Consider the following 22,598-nt stretch of genomic DNA (forward strand, 5'->3'; position numbering starts at 1 on the left):
AAACACTGTTTTATGGAGGACTTACACAGATCAAGGCTCACAAAATGATCAGGAAAGTGATAAAAGGACTCTCAAGATCTCTCTTCAGAACTTTAGAAGTGATTGTATGACACGGGAAACACTGGCACAAGACCACCCAGCATGGTGTGCTCTCAGCAGAGAAGATGCTGTACTCTATGAGCAAAGCAGAATTGAAATAGTTCAGAAGAAATCTAGGATAGCCAAAGTTAAAGAGTCCACCCTAATGGTCATGGGTGCTACTTGAGTCTGACTCATGGCAGAGAACACCAAGCTCATATTGGTCTGATCAGCCATAGTTGGACACACTAATTTGACTCTGATATAGTGATGTCATTTTGATTCTTTTCAAGAATGATGAAAAATAATCCTTCTATCTATCTATTTTTCAATCTATTTACATGCAAACATACAAAATTTGCTCAATGCTAATCCCTCTAACTTTAACTATTATTACTGTACAATAAATGAATGGCCACTATGCCCTATGGCTTCATCCATTTCTTTGCTCTCAAATATATCTTCTCAGTTCTCTACTTGATTCTCTACAAGTCTGTGTCTCACATTTTCCAGAAAAAATCTCTCCTTCCTTGAACATGGATTTTTAAAAGAGTTTATTAAAAGGATTTTTTATTTCTGTATATTTGTGAATAATCTAAGTAAGATCAGGACAATTTGTGCTTGGTGAGTTTAAAAGAATCCATCTGTGAATCCATCTGGGGCAGGTGTTTTTTTAAGGAGTAATTTTTAATGACTTTCCTTATTTCTTCTTCCAAAATTATTCTATTTAAAATAATAATTTCCTTTTGTGTGAGTTTGGATAATTTATATTTTGTAGCTAATCATCACTTTTCTTTAAGTTTTCTAAGTTTTTAGATTATAGCTATATTTAATGTTCCCTAATAACATTCCTAATTTCTTCTGTATTTGTCAGTATTGTTCCTATTTCATTTTAATTTTCCTGATTAGTGTTCTCTATCCTTCTTTAAAAAATTAACTTTGTTAATAGTTAATTTTCTTGGTCTTTTAAAAAGCAACTCATGATCCAATTTAACTATATTCAACTGTTCTTTCATTTCTTCTCTTAACTAATTACTCCTGTCTCTTTTCTTTCCCTTATGTGATTTCTTTTTCCTTTCTAATGTCTTTAGGGCAAATAAAATTCATCTATCTTGATGTTTGAGATTTAAAATGCTAGCTCTTGAAGGTTCTCTTGCTACTCAGAGTCTCTGAGCCTGAACCGACTTGGTATCAGTGCTGATTGGTACCATTCTGAACTGCATGGAGATGGTTGCTACCATTTGCCACACCCCAATCCTTCCAGTGTCTGTGGCTATCTGACCATCCAAGAACTTCATCAGGGAAACCTCTGATCTTATTCTCTCACCCCCAACACTTAGACTTCTAGCTACACATCTCATGTTTCTGGTTGTACTGAAATGCTCCAGTTTTATTTGGGGCAATTGAGTCTTCTTGCCCGTGGGTTTCTAACTTACCTTTTGTACAATTTTCTGGTAGAAGATAGTACTTACAATAGTTTCTCATTGGATTTCTGTATCACTATTGCAGCTAGTACATATTTTAGTATTCTTTTGCTGCAGATATGTAGCACTCTTGACTAAAGTAATCTGGTTATAAATTACTGATTTCACTTTCAACACACATTTGCCTATTGGAAAGATCTAATTATAATATGACTCTCACTTTTTAAAGACTTGCTTATTTCTTATGTTCCTAACACTAACTTTAACTGGGGCAACTTGTCTTCTTACAAACCTATGAAATCATCTCGGATTATGAATAGAAAACCAACCTTAGTATATGGATAACTTGGGCTCAAGTCTTGCCTCTGATACATACACATACACCATGAGTAAATCACTTTGTTAATCAATGCCCATAGGTAACACTTTCAAACTATAAAACTAATTGCTGATCTGCTTCTCTCCTGGGTGTTTCCACAATGCAAGTTATTTCATTAATATCATCACAAAACTAGAACAAAAACCCTGAAAGCTTTCTAATCTGTAGTGATTTTTAATCAAAATTATAAATAATAATGTGATAAGAAAACTAAAATATCAAGTGCATGGGATTTTTAAGTCTTAGCTCCCTCTGCTAAGAAGCTTCTTTTATATTTCCAAATGATAAAGTGTTTCTTGTGTTAATCATTCTTGTTTGGAATCAGTGCTAGTTGAGAATCCAGGAAAAAAAAAAACTCCATAAACTACCATGGTTCTAAAACTGAGTAGCTCAGAGTAATGTTTTAAATAGACATCAAAGGACCCCAGAACTATGGGATTTCCTCTTTCCTATTAATTAAAACATGGAATTCCTCTTCACTGTTTTGATCATTTGTTTTCCCACAATTCTATAAACATTCCACTAGCTATCTGCCATGAATCTGAAATGGAAACACTTCTGTGTCAGCCCTTCCCCAAAGATCCGTCTCCAGAGAAATTTCTGTCAAGAGCTGGGGTTTAGACCTAACACAGCTCTGCTCTCCAGCTGAGATAGCAGCTGGACTCTGTTAGCCTGTGACATTCTGTGTCTAAAGAATAAAAACCAGTGGATTAACACATTTCCCTGAGTGAGCTGTGCCACCAGAGAATTCTTCTAGATTTATTATTCCATTAATATAGAATAATAATTTCACTTTTGCCCCTCCTTATTAAATTAGAGTAGATTAAATAATGTTTATTCAGTAAAACAAATAATAATTCTTTTATAGACTGTAAGATTTATAAAATGTTTCATATTCATTGTTTATGTGAGCCTTATAGTAGCCCTGGAAAGAGAGATACTACAATTATTATCATTTTAGTGAACAGGAAAAGGAAAATCAGAGAATTTATCCCTCTTATTTATTGTTTCACAGCTTTGAAAATGAGCTTTAAACCAAGTTCTTCTCGATTACAAGTCCAATACTTCATCATCTATAAGTGAACAAAAGAATGAATGAATGAAAAAGCAATTATTAAATGCTTATTATGTGCCAGAAATTGTGCAAAGTTCTCGGGAAAGAGATATAAAAATAAGCCAATCAAGGAGACTTATATTTAAAAAGGCAAAAAGAGCACAGATAGGAATCTTCAGCTATGTCAGATGGAAGGGCTTAGTGGTTATTAGGTTACATAGCAAAACATTTATGATGCATCTTCTATAATAATACTTTAATGGACAAGACTATAACCATTTCTGATGGTGAGGCATTTAACAGTTCCAATCACTTTAGTGAAAAGTACCTATATCCTTCTGAATCTTCGGAAGAGTTCCTCTGGGAGGCAACTGACAAATCTCATGTCTACAAGGTTTTGTTCTCTAGATGGTGTCTGTGAGTGTTTAGGGGGGAGGTAGGAGGAATGATAATACTACCTATTCACCATACAATGTGCAGCATGAAAAAAAAGAGCACTAAATAGATTGCCTGTCTTAGTTATTTGTGTACCTGTGTGATTCAGTCTGACTGGGCATCAAGTATAGCTCCCCAAGAGCCCAGTTACACAGAAAGACATAGAAGTGACTTATACAAGATTATGTATTCTAGTATTTAGTGCATCTCACCTTTCATGGTCTTCAGACTTTACAGATTTGAATGAATGTAAATCAATCTCTGACTACCTTTCCATTTGTATTATTTTTTCTCCTTAAATGATGGGACTTTAGGATAATTAGAATGATCATAACCAATAGCTGCATATAGTTATTTAAGATTTTTAAAGAGCTTCACAAATATTCTCTTATTTTATCTACACAAAAACTCTGGAAGGTAAATGCTATTTTTATAAATTTGAAAGAGATGAAGCACTTTGTCCAAAAACACAAAGCTACCATGTATCTGAATCAGAATTTTAACTATCACCTTCCTCACTCCAGGTCAAGTGTTCTGTCCTCTGCATCATTTAGTTTTCACTGTGTTACCTAGGTGAAATTTTACAGATTATCTAGTCCAATGATCTCATTGTAGAAAATTGTAATCCAAAATGACTGGGGCTTGCCCAAGGCTATACAGTTTATTATCATAAGGGATGATTTGGGAAAAAAAGAAGCAAGTATAATATGCTTGAGAGAATGTTAAATACTAATGATAAGCTCATGTTAGGATGCAAAGTAAATTTTACATGAGTTCAAGTTCAGTATTTTCTTGAGTTTTAACAAACCCAAGAAGATTCATCTGTCTAAGAATACTAATTGAACTGCAAACTTTGAAGTTAACAGAGAAATGCTAACAATAAAAGTTTGAAGATATTAAATCTTGATTATGATTTTTTTACTAATAAAAGTTTCACTAATACAAATCAGTTGTCATAAATGAGGAAAACAAAACAGCTCAGAAATCTTAGTTAGTTAATTGCTAATCTCTTTAATAAACTGAAAAGTCTAGGACCACACTTTTAGAATAGGAACTTATTTGTAAAACATGGCATAAAAGAAGGATGGAATATAACAAGTATCATCACGATAAATAGAAAATGGAATGGAAGTGGTCATATTTCTATCATTAACTATTTTCATCATCATGAAGTTGCATCAAGAGAAGTTGCAGCACAAGAGAACTGTTTGGTTCTGCACACATATATTGTATCTAGGATATACTACAACATATTCAACATATTTAGGACTGCTTGCCATCTAAGGGAGGGGGTGAAGGGAGAGAGGGGAAAAATTGGAACAGAAGTGAGTGCAAGGGATAATGTGTAAAAAATTACCCTGGCATGGGTTCTGTCAATAAAAAGTTGTTATAATAAAATAAAAAGAGAGAAGTTGTGGCATACATGAAGTTCAAAAGTTAAGTATCTAGTGTATATTAAATGAAGAAATAGATATTTCATGTAAAAATAAGACTAAGAATAATGACTAGACCAAACCAAACACATGCTGAAAAAATCACCATTGATTGGTGATATAATATTGAAAACATTGAAGGATTATATTATAAAATATTTCACATAAGGCAAGGCACCAAAATCATGGGCAATTATGAATGAAATTATTATTTAAAAATTGATTAAGTATAAGTATAAATTTAGGTCTATTTTTTCATCTTTATAAAATTTTTATTGCAATGAATTGTAGCTATATTAATATTATCTTTAATAAAAATATGAAAAGGTCACTAGAAGACTTTTATCAATTTCATTTTTTCCTTTCTTTTTCCTTTTTCATCAGGCCATATTTTTGCAGCTACAAAGTTTTTTGACAGGTAATTAGGGTGGAAAATTTAAATTTAAAAATTGTTAATTGTTTTAAAATGTGACAATAGAAAAATAAGGCTCAAGATTTTCTATGCAAACAGTGAATCTTTGTGATGTGTATTAAAAATCCTATAAGAGTTGTTAGCTTCAATCACAGAGAACACTGGATAATGAACCTCTGATAATATCATATGAGATATCAACCAGAGAAATTCAAGATGTCTGCCAATCATGGAGAGATAGAACTAACTTCCTTGTTTTTCTTTGTTTTCAAGGGAGAATTCAGCAGAGAAACCAGCATAGAAAAGTAAAATTAAAAATGAAGCTCCATGGTCACTTAGGTCTATATTATCTTATGAGCCTGCAGTATGTATAAGGACAAAGTGGAAGAAGCATTCCTCACAGAGAGTGAAGTTCCCCCAGATTTATCTGCTTGCACAGAGCATTGTACAAATTGCAATCCATAATATTTTAATTTCCTCAAAAGAGCCTAATCATTCATATAGGAAAATAAAAAGAAACAACTAGATGACAGATATCTATGTTATACAGATTATAACATGTATTTTGATAGTCAATGGATTAAAATATAGATAGTGTATTTAGATATGTCTACCTATATAGATATAGATATAGACATAGTAGATATGTGGAGTACAAGCAAAGTGAACATGGGCTTGGTCCAGAAATAACTAGGGGAAAAGGGCATACTACATGGGCTAGAATTTGGGAACTTGTTCCATGTTTTCAACCGTCCCTAACCATATCCTGAAAAGAAAACTAAAAAGAAACAGAACATATTTTCTTGATCAAACTGCATGGTCATCCTATAAAACAGAAGTTGAAGATGACCCAATAGGTAATGGAGAAACATATAAGGAGTAAAAATCAATTACAATCAGTTTCCCAAGTTGCTAGATACACAAAATGTGACATAATTAAAAGTAGTCTAGAATTCCTCACAGCTCACCCCAAATCGACTTCCTACATAAGTTCTTTCTTGATGTCTCCAGGTATTGGCACTGCCCCTCCCACCCTGCCATTACCTTTTCTTCATGTAATATCTATTTTGTATGCACTTCTATGTATTCTGTTTAGAATACATAGAGTATAAGCTCTTTGAAGCAAGGATATTTGCTTTCATTTTGATCTTTGAATTGCTATTTTCTAACTCAGTGATTGGTCCATAGTAGATACTTATTAATTGATTGCTAATTGATAAAGGACATTATTAAGGATGTGAATGATCAGAAAAGGGTCTGGGGCAGTTAAGCAGTAAGTGGTAGATATAACCAAGAGGCAATTCCTCCAGTGTTGCATTCATACCTATAAAATGTAAAGAGACTTTAGAGTAAGGCTTTTAGCAGTGGGGATCATGGGCAAGAAATGAATAGAATTAATAGCTGTGGAGAGATTTAGTTCTTCAATGAAATAGGGAAAACAATAAATCAATCAACAAGCATTTATGAAATGTTTACTAGAGCCAGGCACTGTGCTAGGATTGAAGGATATAAAAGAAAAATTGAAATAGTCATTACCCTCAAGAATCTTACTTATTAGTAGACATGTATATATATCTATATCTATATTTGCATTGTGTGTATGATATATGTGTATAAATATATACATATATGTATAAGTGCATGTCTGTGTGTATATACACAGATGCACACACACATACACACATTCATGAAGGAAAGCAGTTTTAGTGGATAATATGAAGTCAGGGAGACTTATTGTCATGATTAAAATCTGACCTCAGACACTTATGAGTCAAGTGACCCTGTGAAAGTCACTTAAACTCTGTTTGTCTCAGTTCCTAATATGTAAAATGAACCAGAGAAGGAAATGACAAACTATTTCTGTATTTCTGCCAAATGGGTTCATGAAGAGTCAGACATGACTGAAATGACAGAAAAACCACAATATACATATGATGTGATGATGAGTCCATTGAAGTGATGAAGTATAAGAACCTATCATCTTTTTCATTCATTCTTTAGTTCATATTCACCATATTTTGAATGAGGAAACATCCACTAAATAGCAGAATAAAATGTTGCAGGTTCAGGAGTAATATTGAATTACTGCTTCTCTCTGGGCAATCATGCCATTTCACAGTGTATTCAGTCGTTTAGCCATTTTTCTGTGTTGTCTATCTACTTTGATCAAATTTCTTCTAAAACTTTGCCCAGACATCACAATGTTTTTAGGGCCCACTTTTCAAAGCTACAAAAGGTAAAACTAAAAATCAATTTTAGGTAAGGTGGCAATAAACGGATGCTTAGAAAATATACTTCAGTAAACACCAATGAATGGGCAACATAAAACAAAAAGATTTTGCATTTTTTTCTTCACCATTCTAATAGTGATCTTATAGCCTTTATTTGGCTTATTTCCATTTGACACTTCATGTGCAGTTAACCCGTGAAATATTATTTCCCTACTCTCTACAAAAGGGCTTTTCTTGCATATAAATTGCTCCCAAGGCAAAGTCCGTATCAGGACAAAGATCATTGACTGGTAATTAAGATCCATTAATAAGAAAACTTAACTACGAAATGGCATACTATTGCTAGGGATGGTTGTACTGTTTTCTTGTCCAGCTATTGGAAGAGAGAGTGATAATGATAAATAAATGTAGCGCAGAAAATCACCAAATTCATTTTTGCATAGTGGCAACTTCTCCACTATAGCCTTTCTTTGGGTCATTGAACAAAAAAAGCAAAATTTTACTTAACCTTGACTGTGGATGTAGTGCTGAAAATTCATTTAATTCAGTAATCATTTCTCAAACACTTGCTGATTGCAAGATAGTCAAGGTGCTAAGATCTAGGATTTCAAGGATAGAAGGGAGAAAAAACACTTACATTTCTGGGTATAAAGTAACATGCCTAGAGATAAGCAAATGAAAGATTCATTCAAAGTAAAGAAAAAAATCAATGTTAATATTAATCACTAGAGAGATCAAGAAGGATCTTACATAGTAATACTTTAGTTTTCTGATGATGTTTTTGCCCAGACTTCAGATCTTACATAGTAATACTTTAGCTTTCTGGTGATTTTTTTTTTTGCCCAAATTTCAGATAATGGACAATAGCCTTGTGTTTCCCCAGTCATCAATGGAGTGAAGAAGGGCTGTGTATTTGAGTCCATGTTTTTTAGCATGATGTTTTCTGTTTGGTTGTAATATTCCTTCGATGAGAATAAAAATGACATTGAGCTTAGTTATTGTCTTGATATTAAATTATTTAACTTGAAAAAGTTACAAACTAAAATTAAAGTGGAGGTAGAGCTAGTGTGCACCTTTTTGGTCACAGATAATTGTGCACTCAATGCAGCCTCTGAGAGCTATATAGTATGCATTGATTCTCTGTCTTTATGTTCATTTTAAACTGACAATTAACACCAAGAAAATAGAGGTTCTCCATAACGTCCCATATATACACAGAACAATTGCTTTAAACCAAATGGAGAAATTGTGAACATTGTGGATAAGTTCACTTATGTTGGCAATATGCTTTCCAGGGATGTACACATAAATGATGAGCTTGATGCACACATTGCCAGAGTTAACTCAGTGTTTGAGAGGCTCTGAAGGAAAATAAAAGGGGAGAGAGGAGCTGTTAGACTGCCCACCAAAGTGAAGGTCTAGAGAGCTGTTGTGATGACCCCATTGTGTAATGTCTATGAAACCAGAACAGTTTATCAGCACCATGTCAAGAAACTGAATTACTTCCATTTGAATTGTCTTTTGAAGATTCTGAAGATCACATGGCAAGATAAGCTACCAGACATTTAGTTCGTTTCTCCAGTTGAAGTTCTAAGCATTAAAAACTCCACAGCAGAGAGCACAACTCTGATGAGCTGGCTGATTGTTTAAATGTCAAAAGTATGTTTATCTAAATGACTATTTAATGGAGAACTCACACAAGATAAGTGTTCACATGGAGTTCAGAAGAAGAAATACGAGGAAACTCTCAAGGTCTCTCTGAGGAACTTTGGAATCAACTGTGAGGTATAGGAAATGCTGGCATAGTACTGCCCAGCGTGGTATGCTCACATTAAAGAAAATACTGTATTCTGAAATAAAGCAGAATTGCAGTAGCTGAACAGAAAAATGAAATGTGTGAATTTAAGGACATCTCTACTCCAAATGTTCACAACACTATTTGTGTCTTACCTGTGGTAGAGTCTTCTGAGGCATAATGGTCTGACCAGCCACACTCCAAAAAAGTGTATTGGATTTTAACATATGATGTCATTTTGGTCCCCTTTGGATAGAAAGGACAAAAACCAGCGCTTGAGTGGAGCCTCGAGGGGAGCAAGGCATTATGCAAAGAAAAAAGACCTAAGCATAAGGAAAAACATGCTTATGCGTCTGAAAGTTGGAGGTAAAATGTGATGTACAGGAAAAATGAAGGAAAGAAAGGGGCTTATATTTTATCTTATAGCTAGTAGAAAGCCTCTAAAGCTTCTTGAGAATGACAGTATCATGCATGTAGATTGGGAATATCAATTTAACATCTGAATGGAGAATAGATTAAAGAGGGAAAGAAAATGGAGATAAGGAGACCAAAGAGAAGATGCTTGTCATAACCCAAGTTTGCATATGCACTAGATATGTATAGAGAAGTGGGGGAGGGACTGAACTTGTGATTACACTGGTAGAAATCCCTGAATAAGTAAAATCACTATATGAATGTAATTTGGCACTTTACTGGCAACTTATAATATTGGAGCACTGAGAAGTTAAGTAATTTTTTTTTTTTTTAGAATCAATCCAGAAACTATGGGAAAGAAGCATAGTTTGAAACTTGGTCTTGGTCCCAAAGTCAGTTCTCTATTCAATAAAATAAACTTCCTCTCAAGTGCAAATGCTGACAGAATTATTAAATCTTAGCAGCCTTTGGTATGTGATGGGTTGGTAAAGGGTAGAATATTACTGAATCTGTGAATATGGGTGAGTGAAAATATAAAAGAGGGTCCACCATCAAAAAGAGGGAAGTAAAGAAGAAAGGAGCATTTTCCAGGAAACTAAAAAACAGAAACAAAAACAAAAATAAAAAACCAGTAAAGTTTGAAATGTCCCACAATGATAATAAAACAAAAATTCAGAAAGCAAGGAATAGTTTACTGTCAAACCTAAAAAAAGAGGGAAAGATTTGTGCATGAACAAAAAAAAAGAGAGGGCGAGAGAGAGAGAGAGCATTACTAGACACAAAATCAACAATTTTAATTATGTCAAATCTTAAAAGTTTTGCACAAACAAAACCAATACAACCAGAATTAGAAAGAAAGCAGAAAGGTGGGAAACTTTTTTTAATTGACTACATTTTTCAAATATAGAGAGAGCTGAATCAAATTTATAAAAATTCAAGTAATTCCCCAATTGATAAATCATCAAAGGATGAGAATAGGCAGTTTTCAGATGAAGAAATCCAAGTTATATATAGTCATATAAAATGCTCTAAATCATTATTGATTAGAGAAATAGAAATCAAAAGGACTCTGAGTTACTACTTCATACTTCTCAGATTGACTAATGTGACCAAAAAAGAAAGCAATAAGTGTAGGAGGAAATGTGGGGGAATTGTGAAAATACTCTATTGGTGGAGTTGTGAATTAGTCCGACTATTTTTGAGAACAATTTGGAACCATGTTACAGAGCAATTAAACTATGCATACCCCTTGATCCAACAATACTAGTAGATCCTTATGAGATTTTTTTTTTTGTAAAACATATGTGGGGAAGAAGAAATATTTATACAAATATATCAGTAGTGGCTCTTTTTGAAGTGGGATAAAGAATTCAAAATATCAAGCCCAAAATAAAGAACTGATGGAATCTGAATACTAATTGAAAGAATATATTTTTTACTTTCTATTTGAAAATAAAATATTATAATGGTATTCCCGAACTTAAAGTCCAATACTCAAAAGAGACCCTCAAGTTTCTTTCCTTCAAAAAATAGAACATTCCTGTATGCCATGCCCACTAAAAAGAGATTTCTGAACAAATTTTCCAGATAAGATAGAAATCATTGCTTTTGGGAGTTCTTGGATAATAATGGGGAAAAAAAATTGTTTTTCATCCATTGCAGTCGAAGCTGACTCTTCCTGATCCCATCTGGTATTTTCTTGGCAAAAATATTGGAGAGGTTTGTCATTTCTTTCTCCAGATCATTTTACAGATAAGGAAACTGAGGGAAACAGGGTTAAGCTAGAATCATAAACCTAATAATATCTAAGGCCAGATTTGAACTCTTGAGGAGGAACCTTCCTGAATTCAGGCCCAGCACTCTATCCAGTGCTGTTTTGCAGTACCTATAGTTTTTAGCTTTATAAAGAACTTTACATGTTATCTTATTTAATCATCACAATACTTCTGGCAAATAGGTGCTATTGTCATTATTCCCATTTCACAGATATCTATCTAATACAATGGTATTGCAGATGCAAATATAGTTGACATGTTTACAAATGTGGTATAAATCCTGTTATTTTTTTCAATGACCTTATAGTTATGAAATTAGCATAACTTGGATCTATACTCCCTAGGTATCATTACCCTTGATTTTGATCAATGGAAAGGCTTGTCCCATCATCTATCAGCCAACTAAGTCCATCATTTATGAATACTTATGCTAATAACTATTATTTTATTATAGGGATAACCTTGGACCAAACACCATTTTTTCTTCAATTTCATGAAGCAACTAGTGTACTAGTAACGAGTGTACTAGGTTTGTATGTAAGAAAAAGACTTCTTTTATCATTACAACCATAATAAACACCTATTCAGGTAGAGAGACTCTGCAGAGCTTGCATCTTGATGGTATAACTACAAGTAAATATCATACAGGAAGGTACATATTGAATGCATGGCATATTATCACATAAAATCAATGAGAAATTCCAAAGAGAAATAGCAGTCAAGGAAATTATCAAGGAATATCAAGAAGAGAATATGAATTGGTCACTTGGAGAGAACCAGAGGTGACAGATGGGCAATTACAATACCCCACTGGGGCATTTAGGGCATCTAACATGTTGTTTGGAATTCATGGAGTGAACATTGGAAATACATTGGCAATAATCCCACAGGTTGGGAAATTATATTTGTGTCTTTGATGTGAGCTCTTGAATCTATGAGATCACAGGTCCATTTGAATATTTGTTAGCTATAGACCCAAGGATATTCCTAAAATCTATCTGGCTATATCAGATAAACCAGTATTCTTAGAAGATTGTAAAAATATGTAAACTTTAAAGTGTCCAAGAGACATGACAGTTTTTCATTGGAATGAATAGTGACTAGCAAGTCTGGCTTAGGAATAGGGCTCTTTTGCCACATACCCTGCAGTGTAATGTAAAGTGTGTTATGAAATAAATAAGCCTAACTGTGTTATGTTCAGGGTTGATAAATAGTCATTATTTTTATTGAAGTTCAGTAAATAATTGAATAAACTTTCTCCCTACCCCACCTATCCCATGGAATTCCCCATAAATCAGGAGTGCTCTGCTTGCCTGTTTAGCACTTGTAATGAATCCTTAAAGTCTAACGGCATCTCCTGTTTACATTTGCCTGGGGGCTCTATAGCATTATGAGATGAAATGATTTTTCTGTTCCTTGGTGTCTAGCTGTCACAGAATTAAAGCATTTCATGAATTTCATATTTGAGAGAACAGTTCCTCATTCTTCTGTCTCCCATGTGCCAGTGGGGAAGAGGAGGAGCCAATTTTAAGGGCATGATGGCTCATCAAGATTGAATTTGTTATGTAACAGTGTTGTTCTGAATTGTACTCACATGTGCCCTTACTACAAACCATGGATTCGACAGGGGGCATATTTTGTTCCTTGTGGCATATGAACAGCGTACAAATGATGATTAAAGTTTCATGAAGCTTAAATTATGTGAGAAGGCAACTGGTGAGTTAATTTCCTTCATCTTTCCTTCAGTAATATATAAGAAAACATGTTTTGAGTACTCTTAAAAGTTTAATAGTTTTTTTTTTCCTCAAGCCACCATTGCCAAGGACCCCCTCCTAAGTTATAGAAGTATTTATCTGTCAGACTTTGTTCAGTTGCACTCATGTTTCCAGCTAACACATTTTTTTTTTTTAAAGTCAATCTGATAAGGTCAATGATTTCCTTCTTTTGGAATTACTTGGAATAAATTATTCACTAATAGGCTTTTTCCACTTCTACAAAAGAAAAAAAAAAAAGAGAAGTAGCAGCAAGCTGAAAAACTACAGGATTTGGAGTCAAAGGAAAGGTACTGAGGTAAAATTGCACTTCTATCATTTACTACTTATGTGACATTAAACTTGTTAGTTAATCTTTCTGAAAACCAATCTTCTTATCTGAAAAGAGAGGACATTAGACTCCATGACCTTTGAGGGCTTTCCCAGCTTTAAATCTCAGATCATATGATTTTGGGCTACATTGAGAGTCATAGCTTATAGATTAAAGATCACAGGTTTAGAGTTGGGGAGGGATCTTTGGCACCCTCATTTGACAATTGAATTAGAGACCTACAGATGTTCTATGACTTTTCCATGGCCACAGGGACAGTAAATGACAGAGTCAAGATTTGAACCCAAGGCTTCTTACTCGAAAATAAATACTTTTTTCTTGTATTATGTTGAATGTGATTATTGTCTAAATTATTCCATGTACAACTAGGTTTGGAGAAGGCTGCTTCAGCTCTTGGAAAGATTAATAAGAGTGAAAATATTCCTAGGAGGTCAACCAGGATAATAAAAAATTCTATGTTCATTATACTGAAGGATTGGTAGCAACTTGGATTATTTAAATACTGGAGCAAGGAGGGCATGAGAGCTGTTTTCTAGACCTGTCATAAAAAATAATGGTTATTATTATCATTATAATTAAAATTATAAAATAAATAAAACATAAAATAATAAATAACATAAAAGAATGGACTAAAATAATAAATGATAATGATAATAGTGTTATTGTCATAGAGAGAATTTCCGTCTTCAAGATTTGCATAGCGTTGTATAGACATTAATTAATTTGGTCTTCAAAACAACCCTGTGAGATAGTTTATGTTATTTCCATTTTATGGATGAGGTAACTGAGTCTGAGAAGTGTTCGGTGATTTGCCTAAGTATCTGTGGCTAGTAGATGTCTGAGAGAAGATTTGAATTTGGGTTTTCTTGACTCTAGATCCAGTAATCTATCAGACTATGATTCTGCTTGGTTCCCAGATCATAAAATAATGATCAATGAATGAAAATTACAATCAGACAAATATAATCTTTTAAAGCTATTTATTGAATTGAATACAAAATAAGAAAAAGAAGAATAGAAAAAAGGAAAATAAAAACTAAACAAAACATGTGCCCAGCAGAACATTAGGGAGGATTAAAATATATGACAATAAAGTTCCATTTCAAGAAAGCATATGTAGTAACAGAAGAAATTATATTCATGAGTGTCCATCTTATTTTTATTTCCTTACAGATTATTCATTTGTTCTCTGCTGCACAATTTTTATTTTATTTTTTCCCTTTCATCCCCCACCCTTCCTCTAAGCAGGCTACAGTTAAGCACATGTGTGTGTATGTGTGTGTGTGTCTGTGTCTGTGTGTGTCTGTGTGTGTGAAATATTGTCTTGATATAAGGAATGACCTCCTAATAATCAGAGTTATCCCAGAGGGGATACCCTGGAAATTACTGGGTTCCTTCTTACTTGAGTTATTCAAGCAAAGATTTGAACCATTATTGGATGTATTGTAGATACAATCCTGTGTCAGATAGAGGTTGGCCTAAATGTTTACTGGGTTTCTTCCTGTCTCTGAAATTCTATGATTATTTTACAAACTAGCCCAAAGTGTGCCATTATTTGGAATATATTTATCTCTTTGACAACAAGATTATTGTATTTAGGATACATAAGAGGAGGAAAAGATAAGGTAAGTCCAACAATTATGTGACTGTGTGGTTTTAAAGAGAAGTACAAAGAATTAAAGAAATTTCAATTTTGAGGCCAGGTGTTTTTTCTTTGAATTTTAAATATTTTATTTCCCCAATCACATGTAAAACATTTTTTTATATTTGTTGTTCTTAAATTTTGAATTCTGGATTCTTAATCTTTAACCTCTCCCCTCCCCAATTGTACAAAACATTTCCATAAAAGTCATGTTGCAAAATAAAACACAGACTCTCTCTCCCTTTCCAGAAGAAAAAAAGAAAGTTTAAAAAGTGTGCTTTGGTCTATATACAGACACAATCAATTCTTTCTTTAGGTATGAAGCCAGATGTTGTCTTAGCCCCAAATTTTGATAGCCAAATCATTTCTCTCAGTTACCTCACCTAGAAAATGAAGAGATTACACTACAATGATTTCTAGGGCTCTTCCCAATTTTAACTTTCAATTGTTCTAGTATATTAACAAGTCAGAAAATCTAACTAGAAATATACCTCCTTGAAGTGAGTTGCATTGAATGTCTGCAGGCTCCAAAAATCTATTTTCTTCTCTTCTCTCAATTTTATTGCACTTTTACCTTTGAAAGAAATATAAGAAGGATTTTAATGACAGTAGTATGTATTTGCTGCTCACTATGAATTCACCTCCTAGAAAATGGAAATGATTACCTAACAAATAGAAAAGAATATTCTCTATCAAAAATTCTCTCATATAGTTACATATGGAACATGAATCCCTGAAAAAAAATCATCAAGAATAGAAACAGAGTAACACCAAATCCAAGTAGATCAAAGTCTTAATTGCAAAGTCAGTTTTAAGCAGTGTTCTTTGGCTTGACTATAAACTGTAAAATTATTTCCCTTCCAGTTCTGTGTCCTGTAGAACATCCATTATTTACAAATATTAACTACCTGAACCCTCATTAAATGTACTTGAAAGAGGTTGAGGGAAGGGAATGCTCATTGTGACATGAGATCACTTTCCCATTAATTTTCATCAATTTGCCTTTTCTTGTTTATTTCTTTTGAAATCAAAACCTGGTATTGGAAACTAGGAAATCAGGGGATAGAGACTGGCATGTGTGGGGATCATTAGTTTCCAACAAAGACAAGGAAAGTCTCCACATGGGGCAAAGACGCCATTGGAGTTCAATTGGTGGTAACAAGATCATTAATTATATAATCCTTTGTGTATCATTGGGCTCATACTGATGATCCTTACTGAGAGCGAAAATGTTTTCCTAGAAAAATAATTCTCAGTACAGAATTCTATTTTCCCTCTTTTTAGTAGCTGTACCTACATAAACAATTTTCTATGTGTTTGTGCCATGCAATTCTTTTAACTGAAATTTTTTTTCTTGAAGTTTTTCATGATCCTTATAGAGAAGCTTCTCCATATTTCTGATGGATCTTCTATGAACAATGACTCCTAGTACTCTGGCTTTTAAAAAAAAATTGTCTTACCCTGTTAGATATAATTGGTAAACTATGTTTAAGTAAATGGTTTTGCAGACTTAGTAATCCTTCTAATATCTCAATACTATAAGAAACTACAGTTGCTTCAGATCACAAGATCCTACATTTAGATCAGCATTAACCTTATTTTATATTATGGAACCATTTGGCAGTTTGGCAAAACCTATGGGACTCTTTAAATGATGGAATTAGATATTAATGAAAATAAAGATGTATTTTTTTTCTTATTCAAGTCCATAGTTTCCCTGAAACCTATATCCAAGAATTCTATGATCCAAATTTTAAAATTCTTGTTCTGGACCAACTATCTCATTCTAAAGCAGAAGCAACTGAAGCCCAAGGGCATTAGCTGAATTGTCCAGTGTAACATTGGAGTTAAATTAAAAGCTTGGTCACTATTAATTAGAGGACTGTAAATTAAAACAACTCTGAAGTACCACCTCATGCCTTTCATATTGGCTAAGATGACAGGAAAAGACAATGATAAATGTTGGAGGAGATATGGGAAAACTGGGACACTAATGCATTGTTGGTGGAGTTGTAAACTGATCCAACCATTCTGGAGAGCAATTTGGAACTATGCCCAAAGAGCTATCACACTGTGCATACTCTTTGACCCAGGAGTGCCATTACTGGATCTGTATCTCAAGGAAATCATAGAGGAGGGAAAAGGACCCACATGTGCAAAAATATTTCTAGCCCAGCTCTTTCTATGATAGCAACAAACTGGAAAAGGAATGGATACTCATCAATTGGGTAATGACTGAACAAATTGTGACACATAAAGGTAATGGAATATTATTGTTTTATAAAAAATGATGAATAAGTTGATTATAGAAAGGCCTGGAAAAATTTACATGAACTGATGCTGAGCAAAACAAACAGAACCAGGAATACATGGTACATAATAACAGCAAAAATGTGTGATGATAAACTATGAAAGACTTGGCTCTTCTCAGTGGTTTAGTGATCTGAGGAAATTCCAATAGACTTTGGGCAGAAAAATGCCATCTGCCTCCAGAAAAAGAACTAAAGAAGAATATAAATCAACATTTGCTATGTTCGCTTCTTTTTTTCTGTTTTTTAATCTCTCCCATGATTTTCCCTTTTTCTCTGATTTTTCTCTCCTGAATGATTGATAAAGCAAAGTGTATCAAAAAATAAATATACTACAATAAATAAATAAATGCTTTTAAAATGTGAGATACTTGGAATATAAATACAAGTCCTCTGGCTCCAAATTCAAGATTCTTAGGCACTGATGCATGGTTCTTTCGTCGAGCTAAGAACCCTTTGCCAATGTAATTAAGCTCAGAGTACAATGGGGCCTCCTTAATGAGATTTGTCATGAAGGAGATCCATTGTCTAAAAACAATCTTCACAATAAGCAAATGAAAAATGTCTGTTCATATTATTATATGTACTTTTGATGTCAATCCATTGAGTTAATTTACCTGTATATCCAATAATATAGATATGTGTTATATATGCTCAATGAGCTGAATCCAGAATTAAATTGAACGGGGTAGGTCACATTTGAGAAATATGCTATAATTTAAATGATCCCAATGTAGTCCCCAACATCAAAATCTACATTTATAATATCCATGTCTTCCAATGATTCTATAGTATGCAAATAGCAATAGCACTTGAATCTATTTCAATGCTATAGAGTAGAGGTACCAAATATATGACCTGAGAGCCAAATGTATGTCATAGTGATCCCCAGTGCAGCCAGAACCAAATCAAAATGGTGTTAGGAATGTTTGAGATAATAAAAATATGAAAATATAAAAATAAAAAAAAACCTTGCAGAGATCCTTTTATATGATTTAGTGGTCCCATTTCTATATGTTTGACACCACTGGTATGGAGAATTAGTGAATATGTGGAGTGGAGCCACGGTGGCAGAGAATTCTTTGTCTGAGCTCTTCCTGGATTCCCTCAATTCAATACCAGATCAAGCCTCTGAATGGGTTTTGGATTGACAGAACCCACAGGCATTTGGAATGTAACATTTCCATCAGAAAACATTTTGGGAGAATGTCATAAAAGGTCTGTTTCAGAGGGGTACAAGGGAGGTGGCCAAGCATAGAAGCAGTGTAGAGATGATGAGCAGAATGGTGTTCACAAGGTGGGAAAATCTACTCAAAGGCTCTTAGCCAAAATAAGCAGCATTGTCTATTCTGTCCTGATTCAGAAGCCAGTGGATTAGCAAACTAGTTGTGAGACATTCAACACAACTACAAAAAAGCAAATAGTGAGCCCCTGAACCCCACCATAGGGTGAGACTTGGCCACACCCACCCAGCACAGCAAGGAAGCCAGTAGCCCCAGACCCAAGGCTATGCAAAGCCATTGTTGCCTATAGAGGAAGCTTGGGACAATGTCTCCTTTGCCCTAAGAGCAGACATAACCATTAAAAATGTATCAAACTCCCTTACCCCTTAAAAAGAATTCTGACCATAGATAGTTTTAATGGAGATAGAGAAGAATAGATTTCAAACTCTGAGCACTCTAAGAGCAAAACATAGCTAGATGAAGCCTCAAAGAGTGGTATAAATTGGTCTCAATCTCACAAAGCTCTCTTTGAAGAATACAAAAAAAAAAAAAAAAAAAAAAAAAAAAAAAAAAAAAAAAAAAAAAAAAAAAAAAAAAAAAAAAAAAAAAGATCTTAAAGGAGAATTAGAAAAAAAAAATTGGGAAAGGAAATGATAGCCCTAAAAAAGGAAATGCAGAAATTTGAAGAAAATCACTCCTTAAAGAATAGTTTTAGTGAAAAGGAAAGTGAAATCAACTCTTGGAAAACCAAATTTCTGAAATGAAAAAAAAAAAAAAACCCACAATGAACAAAACAACTCAATTAAAAATTCAGTTGGTCAAATGCAAAAAGAGATAAGTAAAGCTGAGTGAAGAAAATAATTCATCAAAAATTAGACTCAAAAGTGGAAGCAAATGATTCAATGACACATCGAGTCAAACAAAACCAAAAAATAAAAAAAAAATAGAAGAAAATGTAAAATACCTCATAGGAAAAATGGCTGACCTGGAAAATAAATCCAGGGGAGACAATCTAAGAATTCTTGAATTACCTAAAAAACATTATGAAAAAAAAAAGAGCTTCCACAACATAGTTTCAGAAATCATCAAGGAAAACTGCTCAGATGTCCTAGAACCAAAAGGTAAAATAGGCATTTAAAAAATTCACTGATCATCTCCTGGAAGAGACCCAGAAATGAAAATTCCAAGGAATATGAAGCTAAATTCCAGATTGATCAGATTAAAGAGAAAATACTTTAAATATCCAAAAAGAAACAATTCAAATATCAAGGAGTCACAATCAGGATTACCCAGGACCTAGCAACTTCCACTTTAAAGGATTAAGAAACCTAAAATATGATATTCTGCAGGGAAAGGTACTTGGACTGCAACCAAAAATCAACTATCCAGCAAAATAAAGCATTATCTTTCAGGGGAAAAGATGGACATTCAGTGAACTAGAATATTTTCTTTAAAAGACCAGAGCTGAACAAAAAAAAAAGTTGATCTTCAAATACAGAGCTAAAAAGAAGCATAAAAAGGGGGGAAAAAGGAAGAAAAAATTAAAGGTTAAAATGTTTACATGCCTATATGGAAAAATAACATTTATCTCCATACACACACACACACACACACACACACACACATATATGTATGTTAGGGATGTACTTAGAGAGTAGAAGTATAATTTGACTTTACTGGGTTGATATAAAAATGAACCTACAAGTAGAAAAGGTATACTAGAAGAGGAAAGGGTGGATAAATCACATCACATGAAGAAGCAAAAAGATCTATTACAGTTGAGGGAAAGAATACAGGGGGATGAGAATTGTGTGAACATTAATCTCATCAGATTTAGCTCAAAGAGAGAATATCAGACATACTTACTTTAATACAGAAATTTGTTTCAGCGTTTAGGGAAGCAGAAGAAAAAAGGGGAAAGGAAAGGGGGGGATAATAAAAGGGAGAACAAAAGTAGAAAGGAAAGGGGATAAGAAAGGGGGAGGGCCTGTAAAAGGGAATGGCAGATTGAGGGAGGTAGTGGTCAAAAGGAAAACATTGGTTAGACGGAAAGAGAAAAATAAAGTGGAGGAAAATACGATGGGAGGAAATAGAGTTAGTCATTTTATCTATAAATGTGAATGGGATGAACTCTCCCATAAGATCTAAGTGGATAGTAGATTGGATTAAAATCAGAATCCTACAATATATTGTTTACAAGAAACACATTTAAAACAGAGTGATACATGAAAAGTGAAGGCAAAAGACTGGAGTAAAATCTATTATGCTTCAGTGATCCTGATCTCAGATAAAATAAAAGCAAAAATAGATTTAATTAAAGAGATAAGGAAGAAAACTACATCTTGCTAAAGTGTACCATAGATAATGAAGTAATATCAATATTAAATATGATATAGCATCCAGATTCCTAGAGGAGAAGTTAAGAGAGTTGCAAGAAGAAACAGACAGCAAAACTACACTAGTGGGAAATCTCAATGTTGCTCTTATCAGAACTAGATAAATCAAGATATAAAATGTAAAGCTCTCATTGGCTTTCTGGCCTTTGGACCAGTCTTGGTTTCAGCAGAATAATAACCATGAGAATAGTCAGGAATAAAGTCCAAAGTCTTTATTATCTCCTTCACAGTCTGTCTCCTTCACCTAAATAAGCAAGAAGTTAAGGAGGTAAATAGAATTTTAGAAAAGTTAAGTATGATAGACTTTTAGAGAGAATTGAATGGAGACATAAAGGAATATACTTTTTTTCTCCGTGGCACATGGAACTTACACAAAAATTAATCATTTATTAGGACATAAAAACCTCAAAATCAAATGCAGAAGGCAGATATAGTAAATACATCTTTTTTTCAAATTGCAATACAATAAAAATTTTATTCTGAAAATAAAAGGAGAGATTAATAAAATTGAAAGTAAGGAAACTATTAATCTAATAAGCAAAATTAAATGTTAGTTTTATAAAAAACCCAACAAAATAGATAAACCTTAAGTTATTTTTATTAGAAAAAGGAAAGAAGAAAATCCAATTGTTAGTCTCAATAATGAAAAAAAAAAAAAGGTGAACTTTCCACCAAAGAGAAAATTAAAGTAGTAATTAGGAGTTATGTTTTTCAAACTGTATGCTACTAAATCGATAAGCTAGGTAAAATGAGTGAATACATGCAAAAATGTAGATTATTCAGATTAACAGAAGAGGAAATAAATTACTTAGTCTCATTTTAGAAAAAGAAATTGAACAAGCAGTTAATCAAATACCTAAAAAAAAAAAATTCCCAGGGCCAGATTGGTTTACATGTGAATTTTACCAAACATTTAAAGAACAATTAATTCCAATATTAACAAACTATTTGGAAAAATAAGGAAAGAAGGAGTTCTACCAAATTCCTTTTATCATACAGATATGGTGCTGATACCTAAATCAGAGAGGGTCAAAACAGAGAAAGAAAATTATAGTTCAATTTCCCTAATTAATATTGATGCAAAAACATCTTAAATAAAATATTAGTAAAGAGATCACAGCAAGTTATCAGCAGGATAAAACACCATGACCAAGTAAGATTTATACCAGGAATGCAGGGCTGCTTCAGTATTAGGAAAACTATTAGCATAATTCACTATATCAATAGCCAAACTAACAGGAATCATATGATTATCTCAATAGATGCAGAAAAAGAATTTGACAAAATCCAACACCATTCCTATTAAAAACTCCAGGGTATTATGAATAAATGGAATTTTCTTTAAAATAATGAGTAGCATCTATTTTAAACCATCAGCAAGCATCATATATAATGGTGATAAACTAGAACCCAATAAGATCAGGGATGAAAAAAGGTTGCCCACTATCACCATTACTATTCAATATTGTATTAGAAATATTAGCTTTAGCAATAC

This window comes from Sarcophilus harrisii, chromosome 1 (assembly GCF_902635505.1).
Source record: "Sarcophilus harrisii chromosome 1, mSarHar1.11, whole genome shotgun sequence".
NCBI classification, from domain to species: Eukaryota; Metazoa; Chordata; class Mammalia; order Dasyuromorphia; family Dasyuridae; genus Sarcophilus; species Sarcophilus harrisii.